Below are 21,974 nucleotides of genomic sequence, written 5' to 3'. Positions count from 1 at the left end.
CCAAAATCCATTGTATCATTCTTAGGCCTTTGCATCCTCATAGCTTAGTTCCCACATATCAATGACAACATACAATGTTTGGCTTTCCACTCCTGAGTTACTTCACTTAGAATAATAGTCTCCAATCTCATCCAGGTTGTGCAAATGCTGTTAATTCATTCCTTTTTATGGCTGAGTAGTATTCCATCATATATATATATATATCTAGATATATATATATATATATATATATCTAGATATATATATATATCACAGTTTTTAAAATCCACTCATTGATTGATGGGTATTTCAGTTGCTTCCACAATTTTGCAGTTGTGAATTGCGCTGCTATAAACATGTGTCTGCAAGTATCTTTTTCATATAATGACTTCTTTTCTGAGACAGTTGTACTAGATCAATAGTTCCTAACCTTGGCTTATTATTTAAATGACATGGGAAGCTTTTTTAAAGCTCCATATACAGGCAACACCACCAGACAAAATAAATCTGAATTTCTGGCCATGGGATTCTGGGTATCAATATTTTAAAAAACGTCTTTAGATGATTCCAATCTTTAGCTAAGGTTCATAACCAGTCAACAAGATCAGTTATTCTCAAATGAATCACCTCAATCTAGCTAAAATAAAGATGGTGATTTAATAGGTTCCAGATGGGGCATGGAATTCTGCATTGCTAACAAGCGCCTAGGTTTTATCAATGCTGCTGATCCATGGATTATCCCTCCAATAGCAAAGCACTAAGGTATTCCTGCATCCCAGTCTAGTCGTGAGATTCTAAGAGAGAGAATATTTACTTGACAAATATTTACTATCTATACCAAACCTTGTGTTACATGCTGCGGCTGAGAAAGCCAATAAGTTTCTGCCACAGAGAGGTTAATATGTAGCCCTCATGGCTTGAGGGAAACCCAAGGAAATATTCTGTGGATAACATTTTTTTTCAGAGTTGTGTTTAGAAGTCTGTTTATTAGGAATTTTTGTTTGTATTCTTTTTGTTTTGTTTTATTTTTTGTAAGAAAACCTTCTTACTGAAAAGGCAACTGGCTTTCCTGTGAGAATGAAAGCCTGCTCAAGTGTGAGACTCAGGCAGTTTGGCATGGAAAGAAGGGAAGTGATAACACCTAGAAATTTAGCATAATGTGAGCAAAACATGAAGTCTGTGATGAAGAGAGTTTGGCCCTGGGCACAAAGGGCAACAAAGAACCTATAGCTGGGGAAAAAAATAATGATCTTTATGATGACAGAGAGAGAAGGAAGGAGATATCATGGAGCCAAGATGGCAAAATAGGAACAGCTCCGGTCTACAGCCCCTAGCGTGAGCAACACAGAAGACCGGTGATTTCTGCATTTCCATTTGAGGTACCAGGTTCATCTCACTAGGGAGTGCCAAACAGTGGGTGCAGGACAGTCGGCGCAGCGCACTGTGCACAAGCCGAGGCAGGGCAAGGCATTGCCTCACTCGGGAAGTGCAAGGGGTCAGGGAGTTCCCTTTCCTAGTCAAAGAAAGGGGTAACAGACAGCACCTGGAAAACCAGGTCAGTCCCACCCTAATACTGCGCTTTTCCAACGGGCTTGGAAAACGGCACACCAGGAGATTGTGTGCCGTACCTGGCTCGGAGGGTCCTATGCCCACGGAGTCTCGCTGATTGCTAGCACAGCAGTCTGAGATCAAACTGCAAGGCGGCAGCGAGGCTAAGGGAGGGGCGCCTGCCATTGCCCAGGCTTGCTTAGGTAAACAAAGCAGCCAGGAAGCTCAAACTGGGTGGAGCCCACCACAGCTCAAGGAAGCCTGCCTGCCTCTGTAGGCTCCACCTCTGGGGGCAGGGCACAGACACACAAAAGTTCAGCAGGAACCTCTGCAGACTTAAATGTCCCTGTCTGACTGACAGCTTTGAAGAGAGTAGTGGTTCTCCCAGCACCCAGCTGGAGATCTGAGAACAGGCAGACTGCCTCCTAAAGTGGGTCACTGACCCCCAAGCAGCATAACGGGGAGGCACCCCCCAGTAGGGGCAGACTGACACCTCACTCGGCCAGGTACTCCTCTGAGACAAAACTTCCAGAGGAACTATCAGACAGCTGAATTTGTGGTCTCACAAAAATCCGCTGTTCTGCAGCCACCGCTGCTGACACCCAGCCAAACAGGGTCTGGAGTGGACCTCTAGCAAACTCCAACAGACCTGCAGCTGAGGGTCCTGTCTGGTAGAAGGAAAACTAAAAAACAGAAAGGACATCCACACCAAAAACCCATCTGTACATCACCATCAAAGACCAGAAGTAGATAAAACCACAAAGATGGGGAAAAAACAGAGCAGAAAAACTGGAAACTCTAAAAAGCAGAGCACCTCTCCTCCTCCAAAGGAATGCAGTTCCTCAACAGCAACAGAACAAACCTGGACGGAGAATGACTTTGATGAGTTGGGAGATGAAGGCTTCAAATGATCAAACTACTCTGAGCTACGGGAGGAAATTCAAAACAATAGCAAAGAAGTTAAAAACTTTGAAAAAAAATTAGACAAATGGATAACTAGAATAACCAATGCAGAGAAGGGCTTAAAGGAGCTGATGGAGCTGAAAGCCAACTTTCAAGAACTACTTGAAGATTGCAGAAGCCTCGGTGGCCGATGCAATCAACTGGAAGAAAGGGTATCAGTGATGGAAGATCAAATGAATGAAATGAAGCGAGAAGGGAAGTTTAGAAAAGAATATAAAGAAATGAACAAAGCCTCCAAGAAATATGGGACTATGTGAAAAGACCAAACATACATCTGATTGGTGTACCTGAAAGTGACAGGGAGAATGGAAACAAGTTGGAAAACACTCTGCAGGATATTATCCAGGAGAACTTCCCCAATCTAGCAAGGCAGGCCAACATTCAGATTCAGGAAATACAGAGAATGCCACAAAGATACTCCTCAAGAAGAGCAACTCCAAGACACATAATTGTCATATTCACCAAAGTTGAAATGAAGGAAAAAATATTAAGGGCAGCCAGAAAGAAAGGTCGGGTTACCCAAAAAGAGAAGCGCATCAGACTAACAGCTGATCTCTCTCAGCAGAAACTCTACAAGCCAGAAGAGAGTAGGGGCCAATATTCAACATTCTTAAAGAAAAGAATTTTCAACCTAGAATTTCATATCCAGCCAAACGAAGCTTCATAAGTGAGGGAGAAATAAAATACTTTACAGACAAGCAAATGCTGAGTGATTTTGTCACCACCAGGCCTGCCCCAAAAGAGCTCCTGAAGGAAGCACTAAACATGGAAAGGAACGACTGGTACCAGCCACTGCAAAAACATGCCAAATTGTAAAGACCATCGAGGCTAGGAAGAAACTGCATCAACTAACGAGCAAAATAACCAACTAACATCATAATGACAGAATCAAATTCACACATAACAATATTAACTTTAAATGTAAATGGGCTAAATGCTCCAATTAAAAGATACATACTGGCAAACTGGATAAGGAGTCAAGACCCATCAGTGTGCTGTATTCAGGAACCCCATCTCACACGCAGAGACACACATAGGCTCAAAATAAAGGGATGGAGGAAGATCTCTCAAGCAAAAGGAAAACAAAAAAAGGCAGGGGTTGCAATCCTAGTCTCTGATAAAATAGACTTTAAACCAACAAAGATCAAAAGAGACAAAGAAGGCCATTACATAATGGTAAAGGGATCAATTCAACAAGAAGAGCTAACTATCCTAAATATATATGCACCCAACACAGGAGCACCCAGATTCATAAAGCAAGTCCTGAGTGACCTACAAAGAGACTTGGACTCCCACACAATAATAATGGGAGATTTTAACACCCCACTGTCAACATTAGACAGATCAACAAGACAGAAAGTTAACAAGGATATCCAGGAATTGAACTCAGCTCTGCAGAAAGTGGACCTAATAGACATCTACAGAACTCTCCACCCCAAATCAACAGAATATACATTTTTTTAGCACCACACCACACCTATTCCAAAACTGACCACATAGTTGGAAGTAAAGCTCTCCTCAGCAAATGTAAAAGTACAGAAATTATAACAAACTGTCTCTCAGACAACAGTGCAATCAAACTAGAACTCAGGATTAAGAAACTCACTCAAAACCACTCAACTACATGGAAACTGAACAACCTGCTCCTGAATGACTACTGGGTACATAATGAAATGAAGGCAGAAATAAAGATGTTCTTTGAAACCAATGAGAAAAAAGACACAACATACCAGAATCTCTGGGACACGTTCAAAGCAGTGTGTAGAGGGACATTTATAGCACTAAATGCCCAAAGGAGAAAGCAGGAAAGATCCAAAATTGACACCAAAATTGACAAACAGAGAGCCAAATCATGAGTGAACTCCCATTCACAATTTCTTCAAAGAGAATAAAATACCTAGGAATCCAACTTACAAGGGATGTGAAGGACCTCTTCAAGGAGAACTACAAACCACTGCTCAATGAAATAAAAGAGGATACAAACAAATGGAAGAACATTCCATGCTCATGGGTAGGAAGAATCAATATTGTGAAAATGGCCATACTGCCCAAGGTAATTTATAGATTCAATGCCATCCCCATCAAGCTACCAATGACTTTCTTCACAGAATTGGAAAAAACTACTTTAAAGTGCATATGGAACCAAAAAAGAGCCCACATTGCCAAGTCAATCCTAAGCCAAAAGAACAAAGCCGGAGGCATCATGCTACCTGACTTCAAACTATACTACAAGGCTACAGTAACCAAAACAGCATGGTACTGGTACCACAACAGAGACATAGATCAATGGAACAGAACAGAGCCTTCAGAAATGATGTCACATATCTACAACTATCTGATCTTTGACAAACCTGACAAAAACAAGCAATGGGGAAAGGATTCCCTATTTAATAAACAGTGCTGGGAAAACTGGCTAGCCATATGTAGAAAGCTGAAACTGGATCCCTTCCTTACACCTTATACCAAAATTAATTCAAGATGGATTGAAGACTTAAATGTTAGATCTAAAACCATAAAAACCCTGGAAGAAAACCTAGGCAACACCATTCAGGACATAGGCATGGGCAAGGACTTCATGTCTAAAACACCAAAAGCAATGGCAACAAAAGCCAAAATTGACAAATGGGATCTAATTAAACTAAAGAGCTTCTGCACAGCAAAAGAAACTACCATCAGAGTGAACAGGCAACCTACAGAATGGGAGAAAATTTTTGCAACCTACTCATCTGACAAAGGGCTAATATCCAGAATCTACAATGAACTCAAACAAATTTACAAGAAAAAAAACAAACAACCCCATCAAAAAGTGGGTGAAGGACATGAACAGATACTTCTCAAAAGAAGACATTTATGCAGCCAAAAAACACATGAAAAAATGCTCATCACCACTGGCCATCAGAGAAATGCAAATCAAAACCACAATGAGATACCATCTCACACCAGTTAGAATGGCCATCATTAAAAAGTCAGGAAACAACAGGTGCTGGAGAGGATGTGGAGAAATAGGAACACTTTTACACTGTTGGTGGGACTGTAAACTAGTTCAACCATTGTGGAAGTCAGTGTGGCATTTCCTCAGGGATGTAGAACTAGAAACACCATTTGACCCAGCCATCCCATTACTGGGTATATACCCAAAGGACTATAAATCATGCTGTTATAAAGACACATGCACACATGTGTTTATTGCGGCACTATTCACAATAGCAAAGACTTGGAATCAACCCAAATGTCCAACAACGATAGACTGGATTAAGAAAATGTGGCACATGTACACCATAGAATACTATGCAGCCATAAAAAATGATGAGTTTATGTCCTTTGTAGGGACATGGATGAAAACGGAAACCATCATTCTCAGCAAACTATCCCAAGGACAAAAAACCAAACACCGTATGTTCTCACTCATAGGTGGGAATTGAACAATGAGATCTCATGGACACAGGAAGGGGAACATCACACTCCAGGGACTGTTGTGGGGTGGGGGGAGGGGGGAGGGACAGCATTAGGAGATATACCTAATGCTAAATGATGAGTTAATGGGTGTAGCAAACCAACATGGCACATGGATACATATGTAACAAATCTGCACATTGTGCACATGTACCCTAAAACCTAAAGTATGATAATTTAAAAAAAAAATAAGGAGATATCATGGATGGATGATGGATGAAGAGATAGATAGATACATACATACATACATACATACATAGACAGAGAGAAAAATAGATAAAGTTCCGTGAAAGAATCTGCTTGTCTCCCAATGGATTCAATAATGAATGAGCAAGCTCACTCTACAAAATCATGAATATGTTTCAGGACATAGTTAAAATTTCTAGTAATAACAGAACCAAAGTTGATCCAGTGCTTATGGTGTAAGTCTGCTATGTTTCATCAAGCTACTCTATGTGTAGGAAGCCAGGAATCCACACGTATACCTTGTTCCAAATCACAGAGTATGCATTCACATAGTGTGGGGGAGGGGGAGTCCAAAATAAATTGCCATCCTTGCATTCATCAAATATTCTCTGAGTGCCTACTACGTGCCAGGAACTAAATTTGATCAAAGTTTCCACATTGCCACTTTAGAGATTATTCATATGCCATTATCTTTTGAAGCCAAGTTCAAGATGTTTTGCTCTACATGGTTACGTGTAATACTCATGAAAACCTGTTACACAGAAGTCAAAGTGGGAAGTTGTTGATGTTGATGCTGGTGATGATGAGTGTAGTGGTGATGGTGGTGGTGGTACTGATGATGGTGGTGTCGCGATATATCTTCTACTTAAGACATTTTTTAAACGGACTCCAAAACCCAGAGAGACCATAGAAAGTTCCATTGTTGGTAAGTTCTTACCAAACTGGGGCAAGAACTCAGGTGGCCAGACTATAACTTCAGCTTCCTGTCCATTCCACCAAGGAATAACTAGAATATTAGGTAGTCTCTAAAGTTTAGTTTTTAGTTGGCCATGGTAAACACACGTGAGAAGATGAGCAAAAAACTCAGGTTCTACAATGTACTATGGTTTCATGACTAAGAAGAGAGAGGCTTTAAAATTGCAACTCCTGAAGTTTTACTGATTTTTCAATTCTAGCTTGCATTCTTTTCTTCTGGCAAGGCTGGCTGGAACAAGAATCAGTCATAAAGGAAATGTTTCACTCTGCCTCACAAATGCATTTCTGTGCCAAAGTTAGCTCCTACCTTTATAGTTAATACACATAAAAAGAATATTTAGACAGGCACTTCACAAACGTGTGGTTAGCTTAGGAAGTCAGAAGATTATAACTGCCCCCAAGAAAATGTCATGCCTTTCAAACAGCTTCAATCCAACTGGCCTTGCAGCATCCCATCTGGTCACACTCCAACCCCTCTCCACTCTGCAGCCAGAGTGAGTCTTTCCAGAATGTAAATATGACTGCATCTCTCTAGGGCCCAACATCCTCAATGGCTCCCTGTCATCTGCAGAAGAATGCTCATGCTCCCTAGTCTTGCAGACAATACCTTTTATGGTTTGGTCATGGTTAACCATTCTACTTTATTTTTCTTCCCATCTTTTGGCCTTCTATGATGTGCTTGGGCAAAAGCAAGTCACATGTAGCTGAAATCCGCATTAAAGACCACTTGGCCAGCCCAGGCAATATAGTGAGACCCACTCTCTACCAAAAAAAAAAAAAAAAACACTTTTTTTTCTTTTCAAATTAGCCAGGTGTAGTGGCACTTGCCTGTAGACCCAGCTACTTGGGCAACTGTCTCATAAAAAAAAAAAAAAAAAAAATTACCTCTCCTGGTGATGCTTCTGGGCTTCCTAGGTCCCTTTGCAAGAATGCTACACCTACCTTCACTCTGCCTTCACCCCACAAACTGTTACTCACCCTTAAGGACTCACCCTATCCAAAAACACTTGCTAGACCAGCCTCAGATGAGAATAAGGGAGCCACCTTTATGCCTAATTCTATCAGAGTGTGCCATAAACTATGAATTTTTTAAAAAGCAAAACCCAATCATCATCATCATCAATCACCACCACCACTTCAAAGAATCACTGAGGGCCTACTAAGTTCCAGCCACTGTTCTAATCACTGTACATGTATTATCACATTTAATATCTGTGATACTTCTATGAGATCTGACATTAAATAAATTAACACACACACATAAATAAAGGCATAAAGTATCCAAGTATAGCAGTGCCTGGCACATAGTAAGCGTTGCAATAATTTGTTGCTCAACAATTTGTAAAGCTAAGTTAGTAACTGTTTGTTCAGTTCTTTTTTTAAAAAAAAAATGGCTTTATTTTTAGAGTAGTCTTAAATTCACACAAAAAAGTTGAGAAGATAGTACAGGAAATTCCCATGTACCCTGCACCCATTGTTCCCTATTACTATCCCACATTAGCATCACATCTTTGTAACAATTAATGAACCATCATTTATACATTATTAGTAACTAAAGTCAATAATTTGTTCAGATTTTCTCAGTTTTTGCCTGATATTGCTTTTCTGCTGCAGGACCTAACATAAGATATCAATGCACATTTATTTTGATGCCTTCTTAGGCTCTTTTGGGATGTGAAATTTTGTCAGACTTTGCTTGCTTTTGACGACCTTGACAGTTGTGGGGAGGAATAGTAGGGCATTTTGCACGATCCACTATAGTGATTTGATGTTTTTCTCATGATTAGAGTAGGGTTATGGGTCTTGGTGAGAAGATCCAAATGGTAAAGTACCATTTCATCAAGTTATGACCATTGATGTTGGCCTTGATTACCTGGCTGAGGCAGTACTTTTCAGGTTTTTCCACCAAAACATACATTTTCCCTTTTCTCACACCATAGACCTTGGAAGACAGTGATGCTTCCCCCTCCTTGAGGGTAGAGTATGTAAATAAATTATTTGGAATTCTTCTATATGGGAGATTTGTCTCCTCTCCTCCATTTTTTAATGTATTCAATCATGTATTTAGATAAATATGAACTCATGGATATTTATTTTATTCTTTGTGTTTTCATCCAACACTAGTTAATTTTATTGCTCAAACTGTTCCAGCATTGGCCCCTGGGAGCTCTTTCAGTTGGCTCCTGTATTCCTTTGACATAACCCCATCCATGTGAGCTTTTTTTAATATGATCATTTCCTGACTTTCTGCTCCAGGCTCATCTTGCATATTTCCTGTCCTGGTCCTAGAGTTAGCCACTTCCACAAGTCCTGGTTTGTTTTATTGGAGAATGGTATTAGAAACCAAGATCTGGTGCCAGCTGTGCCCATTGTTATTGGAGGGCTGTTGTTTTGAAGACTTGCTTGACTGAACAAACAAAAATATATGTATATGTGTGTATGTATATATGTAGGTATGTGTAGTAATTCCTGCATATACATATACACATACCTATAAATATTTCAACCTGTAATTGTCTGTATGTGTATTAAACTAAACATGAGTTGCTGATATCTCCAACTCTAATCCATTAACACATGGATCATTCTAGCCTCCTACCCTTGCTTATCTGTAAATTTCCACTCCAACAGCAAGAAACCTAGCTCCCACCATCTGCCATCTATTTACTTAATTATTCAACTCCAGTATGCATGCATAGCAAGCAATATTAGAATTCTTAACCTATTCCCCTATGAAAAACAACTTTATCAATATTAGTACAGTGCTTATATGCAGTTTATTTTGCCCTTAATCTTATAGATTCTGCTGATCTCCAAAGTCACTTAAGTCAGCACTTTTTCTTTCCACCCTCTTCAGTGAGATTGGTTTATACAATTGTAATATAGTTACATTTGCTTGTCACCATCTGCCTTCCTTCCTGGGATTCCCCTGATTTCCTAAATGATTTTTTATGTGCATACCTTAAGGTTAATTCTTTGTGTGGTACGGTTCTATTATTCATTCATTTTTCATCATCTATTTATTCCCCATTCATTTGTTTATAACACAACTATTTTACACACACACACACACACACACAGAAGTTAAATTAACTGACATTTAGAAAATAACTCTAACATAGCATTTAAAGTCAAACAGAAAGATCAGAGTCTATAGAGAGGAAGGGAAAGGTAACCATATCAGAGCTTAGCATGAGACAATTACTGCAGTAAAGAATTAAGGTTAGCTCAGAGTCCCTTGGCTGCCAAACTGATGGAAAGAAGCATAGCAGCATCCTAGAACAAATAGTTCCTATTCTGGACCTAAACACTAAGTGGCAGTTATAAGGGAGGAAGGTAAGATGGGACTAAGTAAGACTGACTTTGGCTGAACCTGCAGACTTCCAGGGAGAAGGTGTTCAGGCTTGACCCTTAAGTCCATAGAAAGTTGCATTTCAGGCCGGGCGCGGTGGCTCACGCCTGTAATCCCAGCACTTTTGGAGGCCGAGGCGGGCGGATCACGAGGTCAGGAGATCGAGACCATCCTGGGTAACATGGTGAAACCCTGTCTCTACTAAAAATACAAAAAATTAGCCGGACGTGGTGGTGGGCACCTGTAGTCCCAGCTACTCAGGAGGCTGAGGCAGGAGAATGGCGTGAACCCAGGAGGCAGAGCTTGCAGTGAGCCGAGATTGTGCCACTGCACTCCAGCCTGGGTGACAGAGCCAGACTCCATCTCAACAAAAAAAAAAAAAAAAAAAAAAAAAAAAAAAAGTTGCATTTCAAATTCCCTGTGGTTGTTCCAGAAATTGTCCCCCAGAAGTCCAGGACAGTACATGAGATTCACTGCCAGCTTTGGGAATAAGCCTTCATCCTTACCATCATCATGAGGAACACTTAAACATTTATGCTACATTTACAAAATGCTCTTGTATTTTCTTCTTCTTTTCATTCTCATGTCCACCTGAGGAGTCTGTTGTCAAGTATATGGTCATTCTCATTTTATAGATGAGTAAGCTGAGGGTCAGAGAGGGCTTGATTTTCTGGAGACACACAATAAAGACAAGCGACTCAATTCTAGAATCTGGATTCCTCTCCCCTCTTCTCCCAGAGCAACTCATGCCACTGCCACTCCTTGACTACTTTGAGGACAGAATCCAAAATACAAGTAATCTCAGGTGGCAATCAGAAGCTATGCATTTGAAATTCATTTCTGACTCCACTGAGAATCCATATTAAAGGACCTGAGATTCCAACATGGACTTTAAAATTCCATGAAAGTGTCATTTCCAATGTCATTTCAAAGTGCTGTAAAGTGGCCTGTAGCCTTCTCTGGAAAAAGTAAAGCAGATGTTTTGTTTTGCTTTCCCAAGTCATTCTTAGGTATCAATGTTTTCACATATCATTTTTTCTTTGAGACAGGGTCTTGCTCTGTTGCCCAGGCTGGAGTGCAGTAGCATGATCTTAGATCACTGCAACCTCCGTTTCCCAGGCTCAAGGGATCCTCCTGCCTCAGCCTCCTGAGTAACTGGGACCACAGGCGTATGCCACCATGCCCAGCTAATTTTTATATTTTCTGTAGAGACAGGTTTCACCATGTTGCCCAGGCTGGTCTCAAACCCCTGAGCTCAAGTGATCCACCTACCTCAGCCTCCCGAAGTGCTGGGATTACAGGTGTGAGCTCCCAGCAATCTCATATTTAATGTCATTCTTAAATTATCTAGAAACTAAGAAACAAAGGATAAAAGCTTCTGCACAGTCAGAGAAGGCAATGTTCATTCCGTTCCCTCTTTATTTGCACATACTTATTCAGGTTTTTCTTTTTTTCTTTTGAGACGGAGTCTCGCTCTGTCACCGAGGCTGGAGTGCAGTGGTGCAATCTTGGCTCATTGCAAGCTCCGCCTCCCGGGTTCACGCCATTCTCCTGCCTCAGCCTCTCCGAGTAGCTGGGACTACAGGCGCCCGCCATCACACCCGGCTAATTTTTTGTATTTTTAGTAGAGACGGGGTTTCACCGTGGTCTTGATCTCCTGACCTCATGATCCGCCCGCCTCGGCCTCCCAAAGTGCTGGGATTACAAGCGTGAGCCACCGCGCCCGGCCCCTTATTCAGGTTTTTCACTCTTATTTTACACAGAACTCAAATGTCTATAATTACCTGATATTCAAACCTACAGCATATTAGAAACAGTAACTGGAAAGAGAGAAGAGTGGGTACACAAACAATTAGGCATAAGGATTTAAAACAGGAAACCATCTAGAAACATTTAGTTCAGGGGCAAAGTGTGTTTGTGCACCTCAGTTTCCCCTAACAGCTTTAGTTTATTTAAGCAGAGCAGCATAATCTGTGCTCATAAAGATATTTCCAAATTATTTTTTAAATCCAAATAATGTTGTGTATACTGCACTTGAAATAGTGGCAATAGTTTTGTCTGTTTGTGTGCTTGTTTGCTTTTAAAATATTTTTCATTCAAAACTGTCAAAATAAAATAAGTAATTGCTTCAGTGTTTAAAGTGCTGAAGCCTTGGATCTATGGCAAGTAAGATTACCCAGTATAACTCATTAACTCAATAAACATTTACTGTGTAAAAATTGTACATCAGGAACCGCAGATGGAGAAATAAATAATATTGATCCCTGTCTTCAGGAAGCTCAACATCTAATTTGAGAATATGTCCCCAGGGATCTGGATTGCTGAGATTTTTATGGTATAAAAGGATGATGGTTAAATCCCTCCTGTTCTACGAGTCTTAGGACTCCCAGAGGTGAGCACCACCGAATCAAAGCCTTGAAGTTTGAGAAGAAGCAACAGGATTCATATATTAAGGAAAGAAGGAAGGAAGAAAAGAAGGAAGGAAGAAAAGAAGGAAGGAAGAAAAGAAGGAAGGAAGAAAGAAAACAAGGAAGGAAGAAAACAAGGAAGGAAGAAAGAAAACAAGGAAGGAAGAAAACAAGGAAGGAAGAAAACAAGGAAGGAAGAAAACAAGGAAGGAAGAAAAGGAAGGAAGAAAACAAGGAAGGAAGAAGGGAGGAAGGGAGGAAGGAAGGGAGGAAGGGAAGGAGGGAGGGAGGGAGGGAGGGAGGGAGGGAGGGAGGGAGGAAGGAAGGAAGGAAGGAAGGAAGGAAGGAAGGAAGGTCAGTCTTGGAATCAGAGAAGTTGGTACATCCCCCATCTCTGCTGCTAACTTTCTGATTGACTTTATAAACCAGTAAATTTTTCTGGGTCTCATCAAATTTTTCAGAAGGAAGGAAAGAAGAAAGGAAGGAAGGAAAGGAGGAGGAAAGGAGGAGGGAAGGAGGGAAGGAAGGACGGAAGGAAGGACGGATGGAAGGAAGGACGGAAGGACGGAAGGAAAGAAAGGGGAAAACTGAAAAAGGATAGGAAAAGCATTCTCGTTCCCACCCTTAGGATTCTCTTTCAAGGGAAGCCAGTGGGTAACTCCTCAATCACCCATGACTGGGTTTCTAGTACATCCCCATGTTACATGGCCACTCTATAAGTCAGCGTTATGGCACACTCTAATTGGGTAACTTGTGGAGAGTTTAATAAAGAGAATATTTACTAAAGGAACAGCACCATGTAGGAAAACCACAAGCCATGGTACACCATGCAGTATCCCAGGGCTACTAAGGGAACAAGGGGAGAGGAACCATAATTAGGATCTGGAGAGAGAGAGAAAGCTGAGAGTAGAGGGTCTCCTGATAGAAGGTACAACTTTCCTTAGATGAGGAGAAGTCAGCCCCAGGCTACCCACAGGGAGAAAACCAGGGCAATCAATAACACAATCTCAGTCTCTTATCACCTCCCTTCAATCCCCTGATGGGTTTCCCACTGGCCAAAGCGAACTGGAAGCTGGAGGGTAAGGAAATCCCCTGGTGTAGATGGTAGAGGTCAGGCACAGAGCAGAGTGAAAACAGAGCACATCTGGAGAGGCAAATAGAACATGTTCATTCCTGCCACATTGATCCATTCCAACATGGAGTCCAGTCGCTCAGGATCAAAGGACATTTTCCCATTAGCATCAGAAGCGGTCTCATGATCCTTCTCAGCAAGCCCTCCAGGCAGAATAGAGTCATTGGTTAAAATTGGACCGTAAGTTTGGCCATATTTCCCATCCTTGCCCAACACAGTCTTGAACCTTCTTTCATATTCTTTTTTGGTTGGTTTGATTGTCTTGATTTTAGTAATGCCTTATCACTTTTTGAAAGGTAATTTTAACTTGTGTTTGCTGAAACCACCATATTGATAATGCTTTGTGGATATAAAATATCCAGAGAGACAGAAACACTGTCATGAAAAACAGCAGTGGACTTTGTTTTAGAAATCTCCATATCTTACTAACGAGATTGGCTGAACTTGGACAAGTCATATGCTTCATGGGAGCCTAAGATCTAACCTATGTGTAGTAGGAATGATGATGTTACCTCCCAGAACACCAAGGATGTTAACTTTTACAAGAGAAAAATACAAAAAAAAAAAAAAAAGGTGCTGCATGATTCACAAGAAAGTAGTGATTTTTTGGTTTAGTTATTATTTTTTAATAAGGCATCATAAAGAGGTGAAGAGATCAAGCTGTAGGTTAGAAAACAAGGCTTTGAAACTCGGCTCTGGAACTTCCTAGCTGGGTGACAATGAGCAAATGTCATAATCTTTCCAAACCTCAGTTTCCTTATCTACAAATGGGAATGACTGCAGCACCCACCTCACAGGCTACTTGTTTCATGATATTCAATGAGGATAATCAAAAGCATTAATTATTATTGCCTTGTTATGGCTGCAGAGGATGCCTTCAGAGCAGGGAGCAAGTCCATACGTTATTCACTAATTTGATAGCGTTTATTGTGCCTTGTGAAGGTCTAAGGTTTGTGATGTAGCTGGAGACAGACATCAACAGGCCTTTCTACTTCTCCTGAGACCACAGCCATAAACAAAATTAAACTCCTGAGTGCTGTTCCCTCCAAATGTTTCTCAATTTTGTTTGCCCAAGTTTCAGAGACCATTACTTCAGTCATGATTTTCAATGTGAGCTGATTGAAATCACTGGTCTTGGAGTCAGAGAGGTTGGTATATCCCCCACCTCTGCTGCTAACTTTCTTATTGACTCTATAAACCAGTACATTTCTCTGGATCTCATCAAATTTTTCTGAGGAAAGAAAAAGGAAGGAAGGAAGGAGGGAGGGAGGGAGGAAGGGAGGAGGAAGGGAGGAAGAAGGAAGGAAGAAGGAAGGAAGAAGGAAGGAAGGAAAGGAGGGAGGGAGGGAGGGAGGAAGGGAGGGATGGAAGGGAGCATTGATTTACACCAGACAGCCCATTAAAAGTTTTCATTTTAAAGACTGTAACACCATCAACCATTCTTTGAAAGCAAATATGTTGGCTTCCAGAGTTTCTTCATCACTCTTATACTTGGAAGGTGTTTAACAAGCTCAAAAAGACAAAAATATCAAGCACCTACTCTGTGCCTGGCATCAGATCTATATTTAACACACTTTGTGTATTTTCTGAAACAAAGACGATTTTCCATAACCAATTCCCAAACCAAGAACATGCATGCATCTGTGTCCAGCAGAGTGGAAGTAACATGAATGCCACCTTTGTTAAATTCTGAAATGGACCTAAAGGCACCCAAATTCTATATGGAGTCACAATGCTAAGCTTTGATTCATACCTAATTTCCTAAAATGGGAAGGGTGGAGGATTAGTTGAATGAAGGGCTGCTGTAGAAAGAGCAACACATATGTCTTCTTGGCGAAATGTCTGCCTTCTTTCCAGTTTTTAGAGTTAATGCCGGCACAGGAAGCGAGCAGCAGGGGCCAGAGTTGTTTTTCCCCTTAGAGCAACAGGGAGAATGTATGCAGATAAAAGTCACCCTGGTGTTTGGCTTTTGGAAATGGAATTAGAATTGCTGTACACATGTCAACTTGATCTGGGAAGCCTGACAATTCTTCTCCCTGCCCCCATCTCTTAATTCTGATTACTGCCAGACTGAGATCTATCTATCAGTTCTGAACGTTATGTGCAAGAAAGGTTTCATTGTGAGGGGAGGGTTGAGGGGAACTGGCCTTATTTTACCGGGAGAATGCTATTATCTTGCAACAGCTGTTTATAGTTAACTGCAGCCCATACTTAAAGCCTGAATGCTGGAGCCTTATTTAGTGCCTGTGGATTTGTGGTGAACAGAGTCAGGCTTAACTCTTTCTTCCCCACGTTGTTAATGACAGAAATGAGGTGGAGGGGATCTGCAAACAAAGAGGGTGACACAGAAGAGGGGTGGAGCATGTAAGCAGGGCAAGCAGTTATTTCAAATGAGGGTGACTATTGAGGTTTTACTGCATGTTAGGGATGCGTTGAGCATGTTGCATGCATTATTTCCGTTAATTTTGACCATCAGCACTCTGATATTGATATGATTCCACCCATTTCACAGGGGAGGAAAAGGAGGCTTAAGCAAGAATGCCAGGATTCAAGTCCAGAAGAATTCAACTGCAGAACCAAAGCTCATAAACCCTGGATATGTATCTTGTTAATTCAGAAGCTTTAACTGAGGATATTCAACATGGCCTGCACTGTGCTGGCCTAGCTATCATGGATAGAGGGTTTCCACCCCACAGGACTCTTAGGCTGGCCAGAAAGGTGAGTGAATACAGTTGATACACCGAGGATGGAGAAAGGCAGTGAAAACCAGATAAACTTCTCACACTAGGGGAAACAGTAGATCAGAACCCAGAGGAATTTAGGGAGGGTGGCAGAGTTTATACAAACGAAGCTCATTTCAAGAAGAGAACATAGCTGCTGAAATACATACATACACACACATACATACACATGTATATACATACATGCATTCCAGAGAGAAACACTCAGAGAATTGTTTCAGAGAGGGCTGGGAGGGGTAAGCAGGGCCCAAGCCCCAGGAGCACTCTGGCTGCCCCTGCACAAACTTAGACTTGATTTCTACAGGTGACAGGCAACAAGGTAGTCAGAGCTGCATTTTAGAAAGGTCACTCTGGCTGCAGGGGCAACAAGGTTGTGGAGGTGGTAAAAGATGTCGAGAAAAGTCAGTACATTCTATGACAACCCAGGGAAAGGAAAAAAAAGGCCAGAACTATAGAAGTGGGCAGTTGGGAATGGATTCAAGAGACGTGTTGCAGGTAGAACAAGTAGAAATATGTTCAGTTTCTTTGCCTCTCTAAAGACTAAAGAGAGGTTAAATTTTCCAGCAGGAAGTTGGAAGGAGCATTGCTCAAACCACTAACCCAATCCCAAATGATATACATTCCTGAGGGTTACAGTGCTAACCAGTGGTGTTGGGGGTGGCAGTGAGACTGCACCAGCGCGCGCGTGCGCGCACACACACACACACACACACACACACACTCTTTCATTTTCTCAGCACGTCTGGAATTTTTGCTCTCCTCTTTGTTTGACTCCAACATCTTTTCCAATGACAAAGAAAACCAAAGATTTTGAAATCCATTGTTGAGCACAAAGAGAGGCGGAGTAAGAGGGTTGTGGGGGAAAAGTTGGCCGACTCTGAACTTTATACCCTGCGCCTTGGTACCCAACAATTCGCAGTGGGAGAGAGAGTAGCTTGCCAAAGAGCTCTGTGTGACTGGACTAAGCTAGAAGAATATGTAAAGTTCAAGATGAAAAGACAGCCCTCACGGCTGAGAACAGAGCTGGGAGCTAACAGAGCTTGGGAAAGGAGACTTCACAAAGAAAAGTGCTTATTTGCAAACTCGTTTCTCTGCAGCAAACGCTCCCAGGACCTCTGGCAAAAGGAATTCCTGGACACAGGCCTTTCCATTGAGCTTTTAGTGATCTGTGGTTAATTACCTCTCGCCAGGCTCTCTTCTACAGGCAATCCATGGGGCAACCTGCAGAGGCCTGGGGTAGAGGTTTTGCCATTTTAATTCCAACATTGAACAAAGTTAAAGTTTTACAACTGCAGAACTGGGAAGAACCTTACTTCTCCTTCTACTCAGAATTCCTAATTTTTGCTGGAGTGGTGGGTCAGACAACGCAGGGAGAATGGCCAGGCTGCCTGCAAGACAGCAGCATCTGCTGCCTGCAGGGGGCTGGGGGTACCAGCAAGGGGTGTCCCTCGTGCTATAAGGAAGTCCAGGAGAAACTGACCGTCACTCAGCAAAAAGCGCTGTTCTGGTCTGCCCCAGGCATTCTTGCAATTGAGCCACAGATTTGCTACCATTGGCCAAATGGACTAAGGCTTCTCCCGGCACTGCATCCTGGGCTGCCATGATTTTACATCAAAACTAAACAAGTTTCTTGAAAAGAAGGTGTTTTAGACAGGGTTCTCCAGAGAAACAGAAAAGCATATCTATTCTATCTATCTATCTATCTATCTATCTATCTATCTATCTATCAATACTATCAAGAGATTTTTTAAAAATTGGCTCTTGAGGCTGCAAGGAACAGCAGGTCTGAAATTTATAAGCCAGGCCAGCACATTCAGGTCAGAGTGGATGTTTGCAGTCTTAAGTCCAAATTCCACAGGGCAGCAAGATGGAAACTTAGGCACGGTTTTTAATTTTGCAGTCTTGAGAATTCATTCGTCACAGAACCTCTGTCTTTGCTTTTAAGGTCTTTAACTGATTGGATGAGGCCCACCCACATCTCTTAAAGTCTGCCGATTTAAATGTCAATCACACTGTTAAAATACCTTCACAGAAAAATTTAGACTAGCATTTGACCAAACAAGCAGGCACCAGAGCCTAAGCAAGTTGACACATAAAATTTACCATCATAGAAAGTATTACAGCAGTGTCTAAAGCAAGTCAAAAGTCTATGTATTGTGGAATATATAATTGATAAAAGATTGAGATTAATACAGGACCATGCATTTTATTGCACTCAAAACCATTTCAAGTAAGTGAATTTCCTACACACTAGAGAGAATAATGACCCCCACAACGTAACCCAAAGATTTCCAGTCCCCCTGCCCCACTTGCAGTCCCCACCAACACACCCACTAGAGGCCTATTCCTCCAGGAGTCTGGGGTCCCTATCTTCCTCCTTTGGACCTCTGACAGTGGGCAGCACTGTGACCAGTGACATACACCCAGTGGGGATGTCCTCCAGCCTGGGAGACCCTGTGTGCTGGGGATAAAGTCACCGTCTTCAAATTTTTGTCTTTTCTTCCCTAACTAGGGTTTAACTCAGGCCATTCTCGATCTACCTGCACCCCCACCCCTATTGTCAGCCTTCCCAAATCAAGCTGACACGTATACAGCAATTCTATTTTCACTTCCAAAAGCCAAACACCCGGGTGACTCTTATCTGTGGTACGTTCTCCCTGTTGCTCTAAGGGGAAAAACAACTCTGGCCCCTGCTGCTCCCTTCCTGTGCCGGCATCAACTCTAATAACTGGAAAAAAAGCAGACATTCGCCAAGAAGACATATGTGTTGCTCTTTCTACAGCAGCCCTTCATTCAACTAATCCTCCACCCTTCCCATTTTAGGAAATTAGATATGAATCAAAGCATAGCAATATGACTTTATATAGAATTTGGATGTCTTTAGGTCCATTTCAGAATTTAACAAAGGTGGCATTCATGTTACTTCCACTCTGTTGGACAAAGATGCATACATGTACTTGGTTTGGGAAGTGATTATGGAAAATCGTCTTTGTTTCAGAAAATACCCAAAGTGTATTAAATATAGATCTGGTATCAGGTACAGAGTAGATGCTTGATATTTGTGTCTTTTTGAGCTTGTTAAACACCTTCCAAGTATAAGAGTGATGAAGAAACTCTGGAAGCCAACATATTTGCCTTCAAAGAATGGTTGATGGTGTTACAGTCTTTAAAATGAAAACTTCTACTGGGTTGTCTAGTGTAAATGAATCTTCCTTCCTTCCTCCCTCCCTCCCTCTTTCCCTTCCTCCCTCCTTTCCTTCCTTTCTGTTAGCTATTTTTTCTGATGTGGTCATGTATTTGACCACAAGGAGATTTCCAATGCATTTCAAAAAGCATAAGTTACACAAAAAACTTCTTGTTTTGCTGCTATACAATAAAATTAGAAATTAAGAAGTAGCAGCCAGGTGTGGTGGCTCACACCTGTAATCCCAGCACTTTGGGAAGCTGAGGAGGGAGTGGATAGCTTAAAGCCAAGAGTTCAAGACTAGCCTGGGCAACATGGCAAATCCTCATCTCCACCAAAAATACAAAAATTATTTAGTCTCATGACCTGGTTTTCAAAAAAAAAAAAAAAAAACAGGGGGCCGGTTCCAAGACGGCCGAATAGGAACAGCTCCAGTCTACAGCTCCCAGCGTGAGCCATGCAGAAGATGAATGATTTCTGCATTTCCAACTGAGGTACCAGGTTCATCTCACTGGGGACTGTTGGACAGTGGGTGCAGAGCACTGAGCATGAGCCGAAGCAGTGTAAGGCATCGCCTCACCCAGGAAGCACAAGAGGTCAGGGAATTCCCTTTCCTAGCCAAGGAAAGGGGTGACAGATGGCACCTGGAAAATTGGGTCACTCCCACCCTAATACTGCACTTTTCCAACAGTCTTAGCAAATGGCACACCAGGAGATTATATCTCATGCATGGCTTGGAGGGACCTATACCCACAGAGCCTCACTCATTGCTAGCATAGCAGTCTGAGATCAAACTGCAAGGTGGCAGCGATGCTGGGAGAGGGGTGCCTGCCATTGCTGAGGCTTGAGTAGGTAAACAAAGTGGCCAGGAAGCTCGAACTGGGTGGAGCCCACCACAGCTCAAGAATGCCTGCCTGCCTGCCTCTGTAGACTCCACCTCTGGGGGCAGGGCAAAGCCAAACAAAAGGCAGCAGAGACCTCTACAGACTTAAATGTCCCTGTCTGACAGCTTTGAAGACAGTAACATTTCTCCCAGCACACAGCTTGAGATCTGAGAACACACAGACTGCCTTCTCAAGTGGGTCCCTTACCCCCAAGTAGCCTAACTGTGAGGTATTCCCCAGTAGGGGCAGACTGACACCTCACACGGCGGGGTACTCCTCTGAGACAAAACCTCCAGAGAAACGATCAGGCAGCAACATTTGCTGTTCACCAATATTCAGTGTTCTGCAGCCTCCACTGCTGATATCCAGGCAAACAGGGTCTGGAGTGGACCTCTGGCAAACTCGAACAGACCTGCAGCTGAGGGTCCTGACTGTTAGAAGGAAAATTAACAAACAGAAAGGATATCCACACCAAAACCCCATCTGTACGTCACCATCAAACACCAAAGGTAGATAAATCCACAATAGTGGGGAAAAAACAGAGCAGAAAAACTGAAAATTCTAAAAATCAGAGCACTTCTCCTCCTCCAAAGGAATGCAGCTCGTCACCAGCAATGGAACAAAGCTGCATGGAGAATGACTTTGATGAGTGGAGAAGGCTTCAGACAATCAAATTTCTCTGAGCTAAAGGAGGAAGTCCGAACCCATGGCAAAGAAGTTAAAAAACCTTGAAAAAAGATTAGGCGAATGGATAACTAGAATAACCAATGCAGAGAAGTCCTCAAAGGACCTGATGGAGCTGAAAACCACAGCACAAGAACTAGGTGACGAATGCACAAGCTTCAGTAGCCGATTCGATCAACTGGAAGAAAGGGTATCAGTGATGGAAGATCAAATGAATGAAATGAAGCGAGAAGAGAAGTTTAGAGAAGAAAGAATAAAAAGAAATGAACAAAGCCTCCAAGAAATATTGGACTATGTGAAAAGACCAAATCTACATCTGGTTGGTGTACCTGAAAGTGATGGGGAGAATGGAACCAAGTTGGAAAACACTCTGCAAGATATTATCCAGGAAAACTTCCCCAATCTAGCAAGGCAGGCCAACATTCAAATTCAGGAAATACAGCGAATGCCACAAAGATACTCCTCGAGAAGAGCAACTCCAAGACACATAGTTGTCATATTCACCAAAGTTGAAATGAAGGAAAAAATGTTAAGGGCAGCCAGAGAGAAAGGTCGGGTTACCCACAAAGGGAAGCCCATCAGACTAACAGCTGATCTCTCTCAGCAGAAACTCTACAAGCCAGAAGACAGTGGGGGCCGATATTCAACATTCTTAGAGAAAAGAATTTTCAACCCAGAATTTCATATCCAGCCAAACTAAGCTT

The sequence above is a fragment of the Symphalangus syndactylus genome, chromosome 11 (assembly GCF_028878055.3).
Source record: "Symphalangus syndactylus isolate Jambi chromosome 11, NHGRI_mSymSyn1-v2.1_pri, whole genome shotgun sequence".
In the NCBI taxonomy this organism is placed as follows: domain Eukaryota; kingdom Metazoa; phylum Chordata; class Mammalia; order Primates; family Hylobatidae; genus Symphalangus; species Symphalangus syndactylus.
The sequence above is the reverse complement of the archived record's forward strand: the minus strand, read 5'-3'. Positions refer to the sequence as shown.